This window comes from Pseudophryne corroboree, chromosome 6 (genome assembly GCF_028390025.1).
Source record: "Pseudophryne corroboree isolate aPseCor3 chromosome 6, aPseCor3.hap2, whole genome shotgun sequence".
In the NCBI taxonomy this organism is placed as follows: Eukaryota; Metazoa; Chordata; class Amphibia; order Anura; family Myobatrachidae; genus Pseudophryne; species Pseudophryne corroboree.
In genome coordinates, this window is record NC_086449.1 from 748152691 (window position 1) to 748170102 (window position 17412).

Below are 17412 nucleotides of genomic sequence, written 5' to 3' on the forward strand. Positions count from 1 at the left end.
AGACACAGTACGGTAGTCCACGGCTGTAGCTACCTCTGTGTCGGCAGTCGCTCGTCCATCTATAATTGTATACCACCTACCCGTGGTTTTTTTTTCTTTCTTTCTTCTTTATACATACTACTATAGTAGCTTACTGTAGCAGTCTGCGGTGCTGCTGAGCTGACAGTGTCCAGCAGGTCCGTCATCAGTCATTACATAATAAATATATATACCTGTCCGGCTGCAGTACTAGTGTGATATTATATATATATATATATATTGATTTCATCTCATTATCATCCAGTCTATATTAGCAGCAGACACAGTACGGTAGTCCACGGCTGTAGCTACCTCTGTGTCGGCAGTCGCTCGTCCATCCATAATTGTATACCACCTACCCGTGGTTTTTTTTTTCTTTCTTCTTTATACATACTACTATAGTAGCTTACTGTAGCAGTCTGCAGTGCTGCTGAGCTGACAGTGTCCAGCAGGTCCGTCATCAGTCATTACATAATAAATATATCTACCTGTCCGGCTGCAGTACTAGTGTGATATAATATATATTGATTTCATCTCATTATCATCCAGTCTATATTAGCAGCAGACACAGTACGGTAGTCCACGGCTGTAGCTACCTCTGTGTCGGCAGTCGCTCGTCCATCCATAATTGTATACCACCTACCCGTGGTTTTTTTTTTCTTTCTTCTTTATACATACTACTATAGTAGCTTACTGTAGCAGTCTGCGGTGCTGCTGAGATGACAGTGTCCAGCAGGTCCGTCATCAGTCATTACATAATAAATATATCTACCTGTCCGGCTGCAGTACTAGTGTGATATAATATATATTGATTTCATCTCATTATCATCCAGTCTATATTAGCAGCAGACACAGTACGGTAGTCCACGGCTGTAGCTACCTCTGTGTCGGCAGTCGCTCGTCCATCCATAAGTATACTAGTATCCATCCATCTCCATTGCTTACCTGAGGTGCCTTTTAGTTGTGCCTATTAAAATATGGAGAACAAAAATGTTGAGGTTCCAAAATTAGGGAAAGATCAAGATCCACTTCCACCTCGTGCTGAAGCTGCTGCCACTAGTCATGGCCGAGACGATGAAATGCCAGCAACGTCGTCTGCCAAGGCCGATGCCCAATGTCATAGTACAGAGCATGTAAAATCCAAAACACCAAATATCAGTAAAAAAAGGACTCCAAAATCTAAAATAAAATTGTCGGAGGAGAAGCGTAAACTTGCCAGTATGCCATTTACCACACGGAGTGGCAAGGAACGGCTGAGGCCCTGGCCTATGTTCATGGCTAGTGGTTCAGCTTCACATGAGGATGGAAGCACTCAGCCTCTCGCTAGAAAAATGAAAAGACTCAAGCTGGCAAAAGCACCGCAAAGAACTGTGCGTTCTTCGAAATCCCAAATCCACAAGGAGAGTCCAATTGTGTCGGTTGCGATGCCTGACCTTCCCAACACTGGACGTGAAGAGCATGCGCCTTCCACCATTTGCACGCCCCCTGCAAGTGCTGGAAGGAGCACCCGCAGTCCAGTTCCTGATAGTCAGATTGAAGATGTCAGTGTTGAAGTACACCAGGATGAGGAGGATATGGGTGTTGCTGGCGCTGGGGAGGAAATTGACAAGGAGGATTCCGATGGTGAGGTGGTTTGTTTAAGTCAGGCACCCGGGGAGACACCTGTTGTCCGTGGGAGGAATATGGCCGTTGACATGCCTGGTGAAAATACCAAAAAAATCAGCTCTTCGGTGTGGAAGTATTTCAACAGAAATGCGGACAACATTTGTCAAGCCGTGTGTTGCCTTTGTCAAGCTGTAATAAGTAGGGGTAAGGACGTTAACCACCTCGGAACATCCTCCCTTATACGTCACCTGCAGCGCATTCATAATAAGTCAGTGACAAGTTCAAAAACTTTGGGCGACAGCGGAAGCAGTCCACTGACCAGTAAATCCCTTCCTCTTGTAACCAAGCTCACGCAAACCACCCCACCAACTCCCTCAGTGTCAATTTCCTCCTTCCCCAGGAATGCCAATAGTCCTGCAGGCCATGTCACTGGCAATTCTGACGATTCCTCTCCTGCCTGGGATTCCTCCGATGCATCCTTGCGTGTAACGCCTACTGCTGCTGTCGCTGCTGTTGTTGCTGCTGGGAGTCGATGGTCATCCCAGAGGGGAAATCGTAAGACCACTTTTACTACTTCCACCAAGCAATTGACTGTCCAACAGTCCTTTGCGAGGAAGATGAAATATCACAGCAGTCATCCTGCTGCAAAGCGGATAACTGAGGCCTTGGCATCCTGGGTGGTGAGAAACGTGGTTCCGGTATCCATCATTACTGCAGAGCCAACTAGAGACTTGTTGGAGGTACTGTGTCCCCGGTACCAAATACCATCTAGGTTCCATTTCTCTAGGCAGGCGATACCGAAAATGTACACAGACCTCAGAAAAAGAGTCACCAGTGTCCTAAAAAATGCAGCTGTACCCAATGTCCACTTAACCACGGACATGTGGACAAGTGGAGCAGGGCAGGGTCAGGACTATATGACTGTGACAGCCCACTGGGTAGATGTATGGACTCCCGCCGCAAGAACAGCAGCGGCGGCACCAGTAGCAGCATCTCGCAAACGCCAACTCTTTCCTAGGCAGGCTACGCTTTGTATCACCGGTTTCCAGAATACGCACACAGCTAAAAACCTCTTACGGCAACTGAGGAAGATCATCGCGGAATGGCTTACCCCAATTGGACTCTCCTGTGGATTTGTGGCATCGGACAACGCCAGCAATATTGTGTGTGCATTAAATCTGGGCAAATTCCAGCACGTCCCATGTTTTGCACATACCTTGAATTTGGTGATGCAGAATTTTTTTAAAAACGACAGGGGCGTGCAAGAGATGCTGTTGGTGGCCAGAAGAATTGCGGGACACTTTCGGCGTACAGGCACCACGTACAGAAGACTGGAGCAACACCAAAAACGCCTGAACCTGCCCTGCCATCATCTGAAGCAAGAAGTGGTAACGAGGTGGAATTCAACCCTATATATGCTTCAGAGGTTGGAGGAGCAGCAAAAGGCCATTCAAGCCTATACAATTCAGCACGATATAGGAGGTGGAATGCACCTGTCTCAAGCGCAGTGGAGAATGATTTCAACGTTGTGCAAGGTTCTGCTGCCCTTTGAACTTGCCACACGTGAAGTCAGTTCAGACACTGCCAGCCTGAGTCAGGTCATTCCCCTCATCAGGCTTTTGCAGAAGAAGCTGGAGACATTGAAGGAGGAGCTAACACGGAGCGATTCCGCTAGGCATGTGGGACTTGTGGATGGAGCCCTTAATTCGCTTAACAAGGATTCACGGGTGGTCAATCTGTTGAAATTAGAGCACTACATTTTGGCCACCGTGCTCGATCCTAGATTTAAAACCTACCTTGGATCTCTCTTTCCGGCAGACACAAGTCTGCTGGGGTTCAAAGACCTGCTGGTGAGAAAATTGTCAAGTCAAGCGGAACGCGACCTGTCAACATCTCCTCCTTCACATTCTCCCGCAACTGGGGGTGCGAGGAAAAGGCTCAGAATTCCGAGCCCACCCGCTGGCGGTGATGCAGGGCAGTCTGGAGCGACTGCTGATGCTGACATCTGGTCCGGACTGAAGGACCTGTCAACGATTACGGACATGTCGTCTACTGTCACTGCATATGATTCTCTCCCCATTGAAAGAATGGTGGAGGATTATATGAGTGACCGCATCCAAGTAGGCACGTCAGACAGTCCGTACTTATACTGGCAGGAAAAAGAGGCAATTTGGAGGCCCTTGCACAAACTGGCTTTATTCTACCTAAGTTGCCCTCCCACAAGTGTGTACTCCGAAAGAGTGTTTAGTGCCGCCGCTCACCTTGTCAGCAATCGGCGTACGAGGTTACTTCCAGAAAATGTGGAGAAGATGATGTTCATTAAAATGAATTATAATCAATTCCTCCGTGGAGACATTGACTAGCAGCAATTGCCTCCACAAAGTACACAGGGAGCTGAGATGGTGGATTCCAGTGGGGACGAATTGATAATTTGTGAGGAGGGGGATGTACACGGTGATATATCGGAGGATGATGATGAGGTGGACATCTTGCCTCTGTAGAGCCAGTTTGTGCAAGGAGAGATTAATTGCTTCTATTTCGGTGGGGGTCCAAACCAACCCGTCATTTCAGTCACAGTCGTGTGGCAGACCCTGTCACTGAAATGATAGGTTGGTTAAAGTGTGCATGTCCTGTTTATACAACATAAGGGTGGGTGGGAGGGCCCAAGGACAATTCCATCTTGCACCTCTTTTTTCTTTAATTTTTCTTTGCGTCATGTGCTGTTTGGGGAGTGTTTTTTGGAAGGGCCATCCTGCGTGACACTGCAGTGCCACTCCTAGATGGGCCAGGTGTTTGTGTCGGCCACTAGGGTCGCTTATCTTACTCACACAGCTACCTCATTGCGCCTCTTTTTTTCTTTGCGTCATGTGCTGTTTGGGGAGTGTTTTTTGGAAGGGCCATCCTGCGTGACACTGCAGTGCCACTCCTAGATGGGCCCGGTGTTTGTGTCGGCCACTAGGGTCGCTTATCTTACTCACACAGCTACCTCATTGCGCCTCTTTTTTTCTTTGCGTCATGTGCTGTTTGGGGAGTGTTTTTTGGAAGGGCCATCCTGCGTGACACTGCAGTGCCACTCCTAGATGGGCCAGGTGTTTGTGTCGGCCACTAGGGTCGCTTATCTTACTCACACAGCTACCTCATTGCGCCTCTTTTTTTCTTTGCGTCATGTGCTGTTTGGGGAGTGTTTTTTGGAAGGGCCATCCTGCGTGACACTGCAGTGCCACTCCTAGATGGGCCCGGTGTTTGTGTCGGCCACTAGGGTCGCTTATCTTACTCACACAGCTACCTCATTGCGCCTCTTTTTTTCTTTGCATCATGTGCTGTTTGGGGAGTGTTTTTTGGAAGGGCCATCCTGCGTGACACTGCAGTGACACTCCTAGATGGGCCCGGTGTTTGTGTCGGCCACTAGGGTCGCTTATCTTACTCACACAGCTACCTCATTGCGCCTCTTTTTTTCTTTGCGTCATGTGCTGTTTGGGGAGTGTTTTTTGGAAGGGCCATCCTGCGTGACACTGCAGTGCCACTCCTAGATGGGCCCGGTGTTTGTGTCGGCCACTAGGGTCGCTTATCTTACTCACACAGCTACCTCATTGCGCCTCTTTTTTTCTTTGCGTCATGTGCTGTTTGGGGAGTGTTTTTTGGAAGGGCCATCCTGCGTGACACTGCAGTGCCACTCCTAGATGGGCCCGGTGTTTGTGTCGGCCACTAGGGTCGCTTATCTTACTCACACAGCTACCTCATTGCGCCTCTTTTTTTCTTTGCGTCATGTGCTGTTTGGGGAGTGTTTTTTGGAAGGGCCATCCTGCGTGACACTGCAGTGCCACTCCTAGATGGGCCCGGTGTTTGTGTCGGCCACTAGGGTCGCTTATCTTACTCACACAGCTACCTCATTGCGCCTCTTTTTTTCTTTGCGTCATGTGCTGTTTGGGGAGTGTTTTTTGGAAGGGCCATCCTGCGTGACACTGCAGTGCCACTCCTAGATGGGCCCGGTGTTTGTGTCGGCCACTAGGGTCGCTTATCTTACTCACACAGCTACCTCATTGCGCCTCTTTTTTTCTTTGCGTCATGTGCTGTTTGGGGAGTGTTTTTTGGAAGGGCCATCCTGCGTGACACTGCAGTGCCACTCCTAGATGGGCCCGGTGTTTGTGTCGGCCACTAGGGTCGCTTATCTTACTCACACAGCTACCTCATTGCGCCTCTTTTTTTCTTTGCGTCATGTGCTGTTTGGGGAGTGTTTTTGGGAAGGGCCATCCTGCGTGACACTGCAGTGCCACTCCTAGATGGGCCAGGTGTTTGTGTCGGCCACTAGGGTCGCTTATCTTACTCACACAGCTACCTCATTGCGCCTCTTTTTTTCTTTGCGTCATGTGCTGTTTGGGGAGTGTTTTTTGGAAGGGCCATCCTGCGTGACACTGCAGTGCCACTCCTAGATGGGCCCGGTGTTTGTGTCGGCCACTAGGGTCGCTTATCTTACTCACACAGCTACCTCGGTGCAAATTTTAGGACTAAAAATAATATTGTGAGGTGTGAGGTATTCAGAATAGACTGAAAATGAGTGGAAATTATGGTTTTTGAGGTTAATAATACTTTGGGATCAAAATGACCCCCAAATTCTATGATTTAAGCTGTTTTTTAGGGTTTTTTGAAAAAAAACACCCGAATCCCAAACACACCCGAATCCGACAAAAAAAATTCGGTGAGGTTTTGCCAAAACGCGGTCGAACCCAAAACACGGCCGCGGAACCGAACCCAAAACCAAAACACAAAACCCGAAAAATTTCAAGTGCACATCTCTAGTAATAAGTAGGGGTAAGGACGTTAACCACCTAGGAACATCCTCCCTTATACGTCACCTGGAGCGCATTCATCAGAAGTCATTGACAAGTTCAAAAACTTTGGGTGACAGCGGAAGCCGTCCACTGACAACTAAATCCCTTCCTTTTGTACCCAAGCTCCCGCAAACCACACCACCAACTCCCTCAGTGTCAATTTCCTCCTCCTTAGACAGGAACGTCAATAGTCCTGCAGGCCATGTCACTGGCAAGTCTGACGAGTCCTCTCCTGACTGGGATTCCTCCGATGGATCCTTGAGTGTAACGCCTACTGCTGCTGGCACTGCTGTTGTTGCTGCTGGGAGTCGATCATCATCCCAGAGGGGAAGTCGGAAGACCACTTGTACTACTTCCAGTAAGCAATTGACTGTCCAACAGTCCTTTGCGAGGAAGATGAAATATCACAGCAGTCATCATGTTGCAAAGCGGATAACTCAGGCCTTGGCAACTGTGTTGGTGTTAGACGTGCGTCCGGTATCCGGCATTAGTTCACAAGGACTTAGAGAAATTCTTGAGGTAGTGTGTCCCCGGTACCAAATACCATTTAGGTTCCACTTCTCTAGGCAGGCGATACCGAGAATGTACACAGACGTCAGAAAAAGACTCACCAGTGTCCTAAAAAATGCAGTTGTACCCAATGTCCACTTAACCACGGACATGTGGACAAGTGGAGCAGGGCAGACTCAGGACTATATGACTGTGACAGCCCACTGGGTAGATGTATTGCCTCCCGCAGCAAGAACAGTAGCGGCGGCACCAGTAGCAGCATCTCGCAAACGCCAACTCGTTCCTAGGCAAGCTATGCTTTGTATCACCGCTTTCCATAAGAGGCACACAGCTGACAACCTCTTACGGAAACTGAGGAACATCATCGCAGAATGGCTTACCCCAATTGGACTCTCCTGTGGATTTGTGATATCGGACAACGCCACCAATATTGTGCGTGCATTACATGTGGGCAAATTCCAGCACGTCCCATGTTTTGCACATACATTGAATTTGGTGGTGCAGAATTTAATACAAAACGACACGGGCGTGCAAGAGATGCTGTCGGTGGCCCGAAGAATTGCGGGCCACTTTCGGCATTCAGCCACCGTGCCGAAGACTGGAGCACCAGCAAACACTCCTGAACCTGCCCCGCCATCATCTGAAGCAAGAGGTGGTAACGAGGTGGAATTCAACCCTCTATATGCTTCAGAGGATGGAGGAGCAGCAAAAGACCATTCAAGCCTATACATCTGCCTACGATATAGGCAAAGGAGGGGGAATGCACCTGACTCAAGCGCAGTGGAGAATGATTTCAACGTTGTGCAAGGTTCTGCAACCCTTTGAACTTGCCACACGTGAAGTCAGTTCAGACACTGCCAGCCTGAGTCAGGTCATTCCCCTCATCAGGCTTTTGCAGAAGCAGCTGGAAAGATTGAAAGAGGAGCTAAAACGGAGCGATTCCGCTAGGCATGTGGGACTTGTGGATTGAGCCCTTCATTCGCTTAACCAGGATTCACGGGTGGTCAATCTGTTGAAATCAGTGCACTACATTTTGGCCACCGTGCTCAATCCTAGGTTTAAAGCCTACATTGTATCTCTCTTTCCAGCAGACACAAGTCTGCAGAGGTTCAAAGACCTGCTGGTGAGACACTTGTCAACTCAAGCGGAACGTGTCCCGTCAACAGCTCCTCCTTCACATTCTCCCGCAACTGGGGCTGCGAGGAAAAGGCTAAGAATTCCGAGCCCACCCGCTGGTGGTGATGCAGGGCAGTCTGGAGCGAGTGCTGACATCTGGTCCGGACTGAAGGACCTGCCAACGATTACTGACATGTCGTCTACTGTCACTGCATATGATTCTGTCACCATTGAAAGATTGGTGGAGGATTATATGAGGGACAGCATCCAAGTAGGCACGTCAGACAGTCCGTACGTATACTGGCAGGAAAAAGAAGCAATTTGGAGGCCCTTGCACAAACTGGCTTTATTTTACCTAAGTTGCCCCCCCTCCAGTGTGTACTCCGAAAGAGTGTTTAGTGCAGCCGGTCACCTTGTCAGCGATCGGCGTACGAGGTTACTTCCACAAAATGTGGAGAAGATGATGTTCATCAAAATGAATTATAATCAATTCCTCCGTGGAGACATTCACCAGCAATTGCCTCCAGAAAGTACACAAGGACCTGAGATCGTGGATTCCAGTGGGGACGAATTAATACTCTGTGAGGAGGGGGATGTACACACTGAAAGGGGTGAGGAATCGGAGAATGATGATGATTGAGGATGAGAGATTGATTGCTTCTTTTTTTGGTGGGGGCCCAAACCAACCAGTCATTTCAGCCACAGTCGTGTGGCAGACCCTGTGGCTGAAATTATGGGTTTGTTAAAGTGTGCATGTCCTGTTTATACAACATAAGGCATCTTGCACCTCTTTTTTTTTATTTATCTTTGCATCATGTGATGTTTGGGGCCAATTTTTTTAAGTGCCATGATGTCTGACACTGCAGTGCCACTCTTAGATGGGCCAGGTGTTTGTGCCGCCCACATGTGTCGCTTAGCTTAGCCATCCAGCGACCACAGTGCACCTCTTTTTCTCTTTTCTTTGCATCATGTGCTGTTTGGGGACTATTTTTTAAGTGCCATCCTGTCTGACACTGCAGTGCCACTCCTAGATGGGCCAGGTGTTTGTGTCGCCCACTTGGGTCGCTTAGCTTAGTCATCCAGCGACCTCAGTGCAAATTTTAGGACTAAAAATTATATTGTGAGGTGTTAGGTGTTCAGAATAGACTGGAAATGAGTGGAAATTATGGTTATTGAGGTTAATAATACTATAGGATCCAAATTACCCCCAAATTCTATGATTTAAGCTTTTTTGAGGGGTTTTTGGAAAAAAACACCCGAATCCGACAAACATTTTTCAGGGAGGTTTTGCCAAAATGCGTCCGAATCCAAAACACAGCCGCGGAACCGAATCCAAAACCAAAACACAAAACCCGAAAAATTTTCGGTGCACATCTCTACTGATAAGCTGCAGCCACCTCACCCTTCCTCAGGTCCTGGTAGCTCCATGGTCCTCCTCCATCCACAGCGCCCACCCGTCCTGGTACTCACACATGATGTGTCTGTTGGACAGCATTCATCACCTCCTCAGGTCCCAGTGGCTAAATGAGTTCCACCACCTCTCCAGGACCACTTTAAGCCCTGGTAACACCTATCAGCGTGGACGTGCACTGCTACATGTGAGAGGCGTGTCATAAACATGACTTACAGCCAAATGTAAATGAGCCCCAAAGTTAGAAAGATATACTTGTTGAAGAAAAGACATTGATATTTTGCAGGATTTGTTTGTGTATTGTGCTTTACAAGAGGTTCCATATACTGTAAGTGGCCACAAGAAACCTTGGCCCTCATTCCGAGTTGTTCGCTCGGTATTTTTCATCGCATCGCAATGAAAATCCGCTTAGTACGCATGCGCAATGTTCGCACTGCGACTGCGCCAAGTAACTTTGCTATGTAGAAAGTAATTTTACTCACGGCTTTTTCATCGCTCCGGCGATCGTAATGTGATTGACAGGAAATGGGTGTTACTGGGCGGAAACACGGCGTTTCAGGGGCGTGTGGCTGAAAACGCTACCGTTTCCGGAAAAAACGCAGGAGTGGCCGGAGAAACGGTGGGAGTGCCTGGGCGAACGCTGGGTGTGTTTGTGACGTCAACCAGGAACGACAAGCACTGAACTGATCGCACAGGCAGAGTAAGTCTGAAGCTACTCCAAAACTGCTACGAGGTTTGTGATCGCAATATTGCGATTACTTCGGTCGCACTTTTAAGAAGCTAAGATACACTCCCAGTAGGCGGCGGCTTAGCATGTGTAACTCTGCTACATTCGCATTGCGACCGATCAACTCAGAATGAGGGCCCTTATTTGAACATGCATGTAGCCATAGGGATCATTTAGGTAAATGTATTATAGCGTCACGATGCACACTTCCTGCTTCGTCTCATTACCGAGGCGAAGCAAGAAGGGACAATGACAAGATGTATTAACATCTTGTCTGCTGAAGCGCTCCCCCCTCCGGCAATGTCCCCAGAGAATACAGCTCAGAGCTGGCGCGTTGTCCCGGCTGCTCTGTGCATGTGCGGGATCTCGCTACTCACAGGAGATCACCAGCGCAGTCCCTGCTGTGGTCTACCAGCATCGCCACCTGTAGCTCTCCAAATTGACAGCTGCAAGTGTCAGAACGGTCATCATGCATTGCTCAAGCATATCGGTCTGCTATCTTTTAGATAGCAGCGCTGATATGCCCCTGTCACTGTGCCCGCACGGCAGCCATCATACATGGGGGAGAAGCGGTAGAGCGCACATAACGTGTGCTGGTACCGATTGTCCCCCATTTCACAGGGTAATACATTTACCCCATTGCGCCTTATAGCCAATGCAGGGAAATGGCACTGATGAATGTATATATGTCTAATTTTTTCCCTCCTCCCTAAGAATGTAAAAGCTACATAATGGGGCTAAAATGCAATCAGGGAGATTGATGGACTGTTTAGGGAGTCAGGGAGATTGGCACTGTTTCAGGAAGTCTCCTGCAGAATGCGGGAGGGTAGGCAACTATGAGTTAACGCCATCTGAAGATGGCATTAGCCCATAGTAGTCCATGGGCTACATATTGCATACAGTTCTGGGATAGGGATCCGCAGGGTCCCTCCCTGACAGTCACCACTTGCAGACCGCTCATGAACATCGGTGTACATGGCGCCCAAAGAAATAGTAAAGGGATCGCCTGTCCCTGCTGGTGTTTTTTAATACATTTGTGTGAATCCTCATTTCGTATTGTCATAACAATGAATAAAGACTCGATAATGTATATATTTTTCCAGTGGAAGAAAAGTAGGTGCACCTATAAGAATTGTTTTATTCGCCTAATTCCTTTCCTGACGACAGAACAAATGAATAGTAAGTTGTCAGAGGTGTGATGCGAATGTAGACAGACCCTCTGACAAATTGCCCTGGTTTAAAGCTGTTCTTTATAATTAGTTTTCTGCAGCTGCACATGAGCTATCAATCCAGTGTAATGATTACCTTTTCCAAGCCTTATATCTTAATACCCAGTCCATCATCACTGTTCTAACATACATTTTGAGATACGTCCATTATACTCTGTATTTTCTATAGCTACGGTAAATTTCCCATTCACTTAAAGTGTTCTGTGATATTATCCTGGGGTAAATACTGTAGTTCGGATCCCCTGGGGAGGTCACACACAGATTTTGTATAATGGTCCAGATATCAATCACAATTGTCATCTACAATATGCTCAGCTGTAGAAGGAGGCAAACTCTGGTTCTACAGCTGTAGTGGAGCTACAAGTGCCAGCATGACCTGTGTACCTCCATCAGGATTAAAACTCCCTAGAAGAGACAGCTACTTATGCTGTTGGGAGTGCTTCATTTATTACTGACATACATCAGAAGCATGGCCTCTCATTCTGGATTTTTTCAAAGCAGATAATGAGCTAGAGCTTCCATTGACGGTATATTGAAAAGGAAAATATAGTCGTACATTTGCTGGAGCTGTTTATTCACTCTTCCGTGCCAATGGCTCTGGATGCTGCAGACAGTATTTCATACAAACACAGCTGCGGGCAATGATGAGCTTATGAATGACTTTCTGAGAGACAGCTAGACTGCCTTTCATGGAGACACTTATTAAAGTGTCCGTAAGATATGAAGTCAGATGTTGCAGATATTTAGGACTGTACCTGTGTTGCTGATGAGACTGTGCAGAAATGTCATCAGTATCACATACAGCTGTTGTACATCACCTGTCAATGGCAAACACATCTCAGCCCAGAATCTCATGCACTCCAGTGGAGTGTGTAAATCCATCTCTCATCTTCCCTGCCCCCCGGCGCTAACATTTTCTGCTCCACTAAGAGCTCTTTTCCACTACTTATTATTTTTTACATGCTCTGATTATCATACTAGGATATATTATAACCTGTCTCGTTCAAAACAATTTGTCTTAACTCTTAAGCTAAGAAATTTAATTTACCTGTTTCTTATATGTAACAATTACATTATAGTAATTTATTGAATCACTCTAAGTGATGTATACAGGCTTTGAAGCTGAGCTCTATTTGATTATAGAACATAGGAGCCATCGCATGCAACCTCTGTAACCTGTCTTAATAGAAATCAATATACATGCCACCAGGCCACTTATCTTGTCATACTTTTGGAGTGTATATAATATATAGCAGGCTGGTATTTTCAAATGGCAGAATCATTACTTTACTGCAGCATAAAAATGTGTTACGTTGCTGGATTTGGTACCGTCAGATCCACGGTATAGTGTGTGATGAAAACAGCTTAGCATAAATGTCTTTTGTTAATGTCATTCTTGGTGCAGATCTATAATAAAAAGAGTAAACTAAGCTTTTGGATGTGAGTCTTAATCAGCTATACCATGCTAGTTGTGGAAACCACCACTGTGACTACAGGCACCTACCAGGGTTGCTAGGTTGGAGCAGACATAGCAACACAGCGTCATTTTTAAGATGGATAAAATTCCCTCATAATGGATCCTGCCCACCGACACCCCTATTGCATTGGACGAGGCAGGGACATGATAACAATATTTGCTCTGAATCACGTCATTATAGCCACTGCACCCAGGCCATCCCCCCCAACACACACTACCCTGCACCCATCCCCATCCCCCTCCCCTTCCTCCACTACCCTGCACCCCCTTGCTACATGATCCTGTGAACTGTGACCTTTTGCAGAATGAGGGCAGGTTTGTTATGATGAAAATTGTGCCACTACATCCCGTGCAGTTGCCACTTGGATCTCTTCTCTGGGATCTCCCAAAGACAAGGCCACGAAATGGTTATGGATCAATGGGTCGATCTGGATTAGGTTGACAGTCAATAGGTTGACCATTATTGGTCGACATTGACATGTTCGACACAGGAAAAAGGACAACATATAAAAATTATCGTCACAAGACGGTGACACATAAAAAAAGGTCGACATGACATTTTAAACCTTTTCGCTCACTATGCTGTGGGCAAGGTACCTCACTGCAGTGGCGCACGCAGGGGGGTTTTCCGAGCATCCAGAAAATAAAAAAATAAAAATTATTATTATTATTTTTTGCTGCATGAGTATTATTAATGGCTGTCCAGCGTCCTCTGTACACACAGACACACTAGTTTTACGGACCTAGCATATACTGGGTCACCTCAGACCCCACCCCCCGTGCTTGGCTCCACCCAGTTCTGGAAACCACCCCATTCAAATCCTGTGTTTGCCACTGCGCTGCACTCCGTACAGGTCACTATTCCCAATCATAGTCCTAGTGGATGGTACAGTATGAAAAAGTAAAAAATATATTAAAAAAAAGTCACGTCGACCTTTTCATGTGTCCCGTGTTGGCCATTTTAATGTGTCAACATTTTTCATGTGTCGACCATGTCAGTGTTGACCAATAGTGGTCAACCTGTTGACTGTTGACCTAATCCATGTCGCCCTACCATCCGGATACCCTTGAAATTAGGCAAGTGTATATATAGGGAACGTTCTCGTGAAAAATTCCTCTTTTGCTAAGTTGTTGCCCTCTGTTACAAAGCCACCCCTGCCAGCGCCAGCCATCCCAATGGGAATGAGTACTGTATGTATGGTTTTAGCTAATGATCTGCATCCTGAATCATATGTTTCTTCTATTATACCTCTATACCGTTTACATTAACAGCACATTAAAGTGGAGTATCAAACCACATTAAATTGTAATCAGCTATTTATATCAGTAACATGGACAGGATGTCACATAATTGTATTTTAAACCATGGCACCGTATCCAGATGGTCAGTAAAATACTGTCTAAATGAACCCTTTTATTTAAGAGCTTGCTACAAGCTGAGAGGGGATGTAGTTATGTGACCGATGGTCACAATAACTCCCCCTGCATTCCAAACCCTCAAAAAACAGAAAGTCAGCATGCCGATTAGAAGGGACTATTCCCACGACACCCATAGAGTTAGAATAGAAACTGTGGGGAGCGCAGCAAGCCCGCCAAGGAGCTTAGTTGCGCTCACCGCCCCCGCTGGCATTCTGCGGCTGGGATCCCGGCCCGCCGGTAATACAGACCCAACCCACTGTGAGATGTAAATCGTTGCTCTTTTCTAGCCGAGATACTGTAAAACACTATACAATACGCTGATAGGAGAACCCCTGATCTAAGGTTGGCATGTCATACATTTATTGAGGGTCTTGGGTAAATATCCACACACTGTACAGTGAACACTCAGGGGCCTATTTACTAAGCCTTGGATGGAGATAAAGTACCAGCCAATCGGCTCCTGTCATTTTTCAAACCCAGTCTGTGACATGACAGTTAGGAACTGGTTGGCTGGTACTTTATCTCCGTCCACTTTATCTCCATCCAAAGCTTAGTAAATAGACCCCTAAATTACTTTGAGACCTCATATTGTAAAATTACAGTACATCCTCCGTTGTCATACACAACCACACTTGTCATGTAGATTACAGAGGAGCGGGAGATGTCATGCCATCTAATCTGCTCACACCAGTCATATCACTTCAGCGGGCTAGTTTATTCAGAGCACATATGATGTATTCATTAGAAAATTCCACTTGATAATAATTTAGTTAATTAATATCATGTTTTTAATCATTTACTTCTGCTCTTTCTGGTATAATGATAGGACACAATACTGCACTGGTGCCTCAAACATCCATGTATACACATCTGTGCTGCATCTTACAGAATCAGCTATTACAGTTGCTCTATCAGTTGGATATTTACAAAGTTGGTGTATATACTGTACAAAAGGTATACTACTACTACTACTACTAATAATAATAATAATAATAATAATAATAATAATAATAATACAGGTTGAGTATCCCATATCCAAATATTCCGAAATACGGAATATTCCGAAATACAGACTTTTCTGAGTGAGAGTGATATAGTGAAATCTTTGTTTTCTGATGGCACAATATAAACAAACTTTGTTTAATACACAAAGTTATTAAAAATATTGTATTAAATGACCTTCAGGCTGTGTGTATAAGGTGTATATGAAATATAAATGAATTGTGTGCTTAGATCTGGGTTCTATCACCATGATATCTCATTAAGGTATGCAATTATTCCAAAATACGGAAAAATCCGATATCCAAAATACCTCTGGTCCCAAGCATTTTGGATAAGGGATACTCAACCTGTAATAATAATAATAATAATATGTACAATAATCAATTTTTGTCTGTGGAAACAAAAATGGCAGCAGAAGCAACTTGAAATAGCAATCTTTTTACAACGATATAATAGCTCTGCCCCAGTTTCATCAATTACTGTGCATTGTTTGATGGAAAGATATAGATAACAAGGATGAAAGACAATGCCAATATTTATATACAGTAAGGTTGCTTGCGTTACTCTGCTTTTGGAACTCCTGATATGAGCTGCATATGAGGCACATTCATAGCACTCACAGGGGCAGATGTACTATTCCTTGAAGAGAGATAAAGTACCAGCCAATCAGCTCCTAACTGTCATTTTCAAATACAGCCTGTAACATCACAGGTAGAAACTGATTGGCTGGCACTTTACCTCTCTCCACTGCATCCCTCTCCAAGGCTAGTACATCTCTTCCACACTCTTTTAGCAATCTTCAGTATAATTATAACTTACTGCATTTCTACCCAAAGATCTGTTTTTTCAATGTTAATGAGAATGAGAAAAATACATGGGTCAAAGTGGTCTGACAGGTCAGTGGTAACACTAGAAATAGATATCCACATATCATATACACATACAGGTTTTCTACTGCACAAGGGGTTAATCTACTGCATTCTGATGTTTTACATCCACCGTCTTACACAGATAAGTCCCATCTGGCCGATATGAAAATGCATACATGCACAAAGATAATACACAGCCTGGTTTTACAGTGTTATCCATCAAATCTACAAGTCTGATTTATAAAGCAGTATCCTCAGTTTCAATGTGATTACTGCCTGGTCTCTGGATATATCTATATGAAATCCTAAAAGATCAGCAAAACTTTACTTTGTTTCAGCTGATGAGATATCATTATACAGTAATTCTCCACTCTCCTTGAAGTGACTGCCAGGAGAATACAGTCTATTGTTTCTTGGTGAGATTTATATAAAACAAGCTGTGCAAAGAGCACAAACGACACAAGACGCGTAGTTCGTTACCTGTGGAATTTACATCCCTGAACCCCTGGACCACAGTGCAGAAGACTTTGGCTGCAGATGTACAACAGACGCAGAATCCGTCAGCTGGATACATGTGTGAGGCTTAGAGAGACAGCATCATTGAAGAGAAGGAGGTGGACCTACTTCTGATGCTGCCTGCACACTGAACAACCACACCAAAGGTTTTAATCCTTTAGGGAACACATTTAAATACTTATCTTCTTTCTCCCCCTGTGGATTTGCAGTGGCTGACAGGTGCGGAAATGACAGAATAGGCAATGAAAGCCCTGGAGTGAAGTAGTAGAATAGATTTAGCTAGAAGGAGAGGTTCTTCATAGGGATCCCCAATCGGCACAGCTCATTTCACACTCTCCCAATTCCTGGTGACAATTCCGCCTGCTCCCAGCAGTCAACTTCATAGGAAAAGATTGGATTTCAGACATTTGCGGGGAAAGATACGGTCAGAAAACTTCGCTAAACGCCTTGTGTTAGGAAAAGTCGTTTGTGCTCCTGAGTTCCATGAAGAAATGGCCGAGACAGGAGGCAAGGGAAAAGGAAAGGCACATGGAAGTCAAAGAAAAGAGATAATAAACTTTTAAGGGTTGCCATGGAAACCACATGAGGCTGAAGAAATCCTTGTAGAAGTGCTGTAAACTGTATCTAACATTTTAAATTCAACCAGCTAGTTAAAAAAAAGTCTATGAATGTATGTATGGCAGA

The 17412-nt window shown here is 45.6% G+C and overlaps 1 protein-coding gene across 1 annotated transcript in view; it reads right to left on the reverse strand.

Moving 5' to 3' along the window:
* Positions 1 to 17206, reverse strand: part of LOC134935656 (neuropeptide Y receptor type 2-like) — a 134712-nt gene extending 117506 nt beyond the window's left edge. The window contains exon 1 of the mRNA XM_063930575.1: positions 16693 to 17206. The gene's annotated coding sequence lies outside the window, so the exon portion shown is untranslated. The remainder of the gene's footprint in view (positions 1 to 16692) is intronic.
* Between the last annotated feature and the right edge of the window lie 206 nt (positions 17207 to 17412).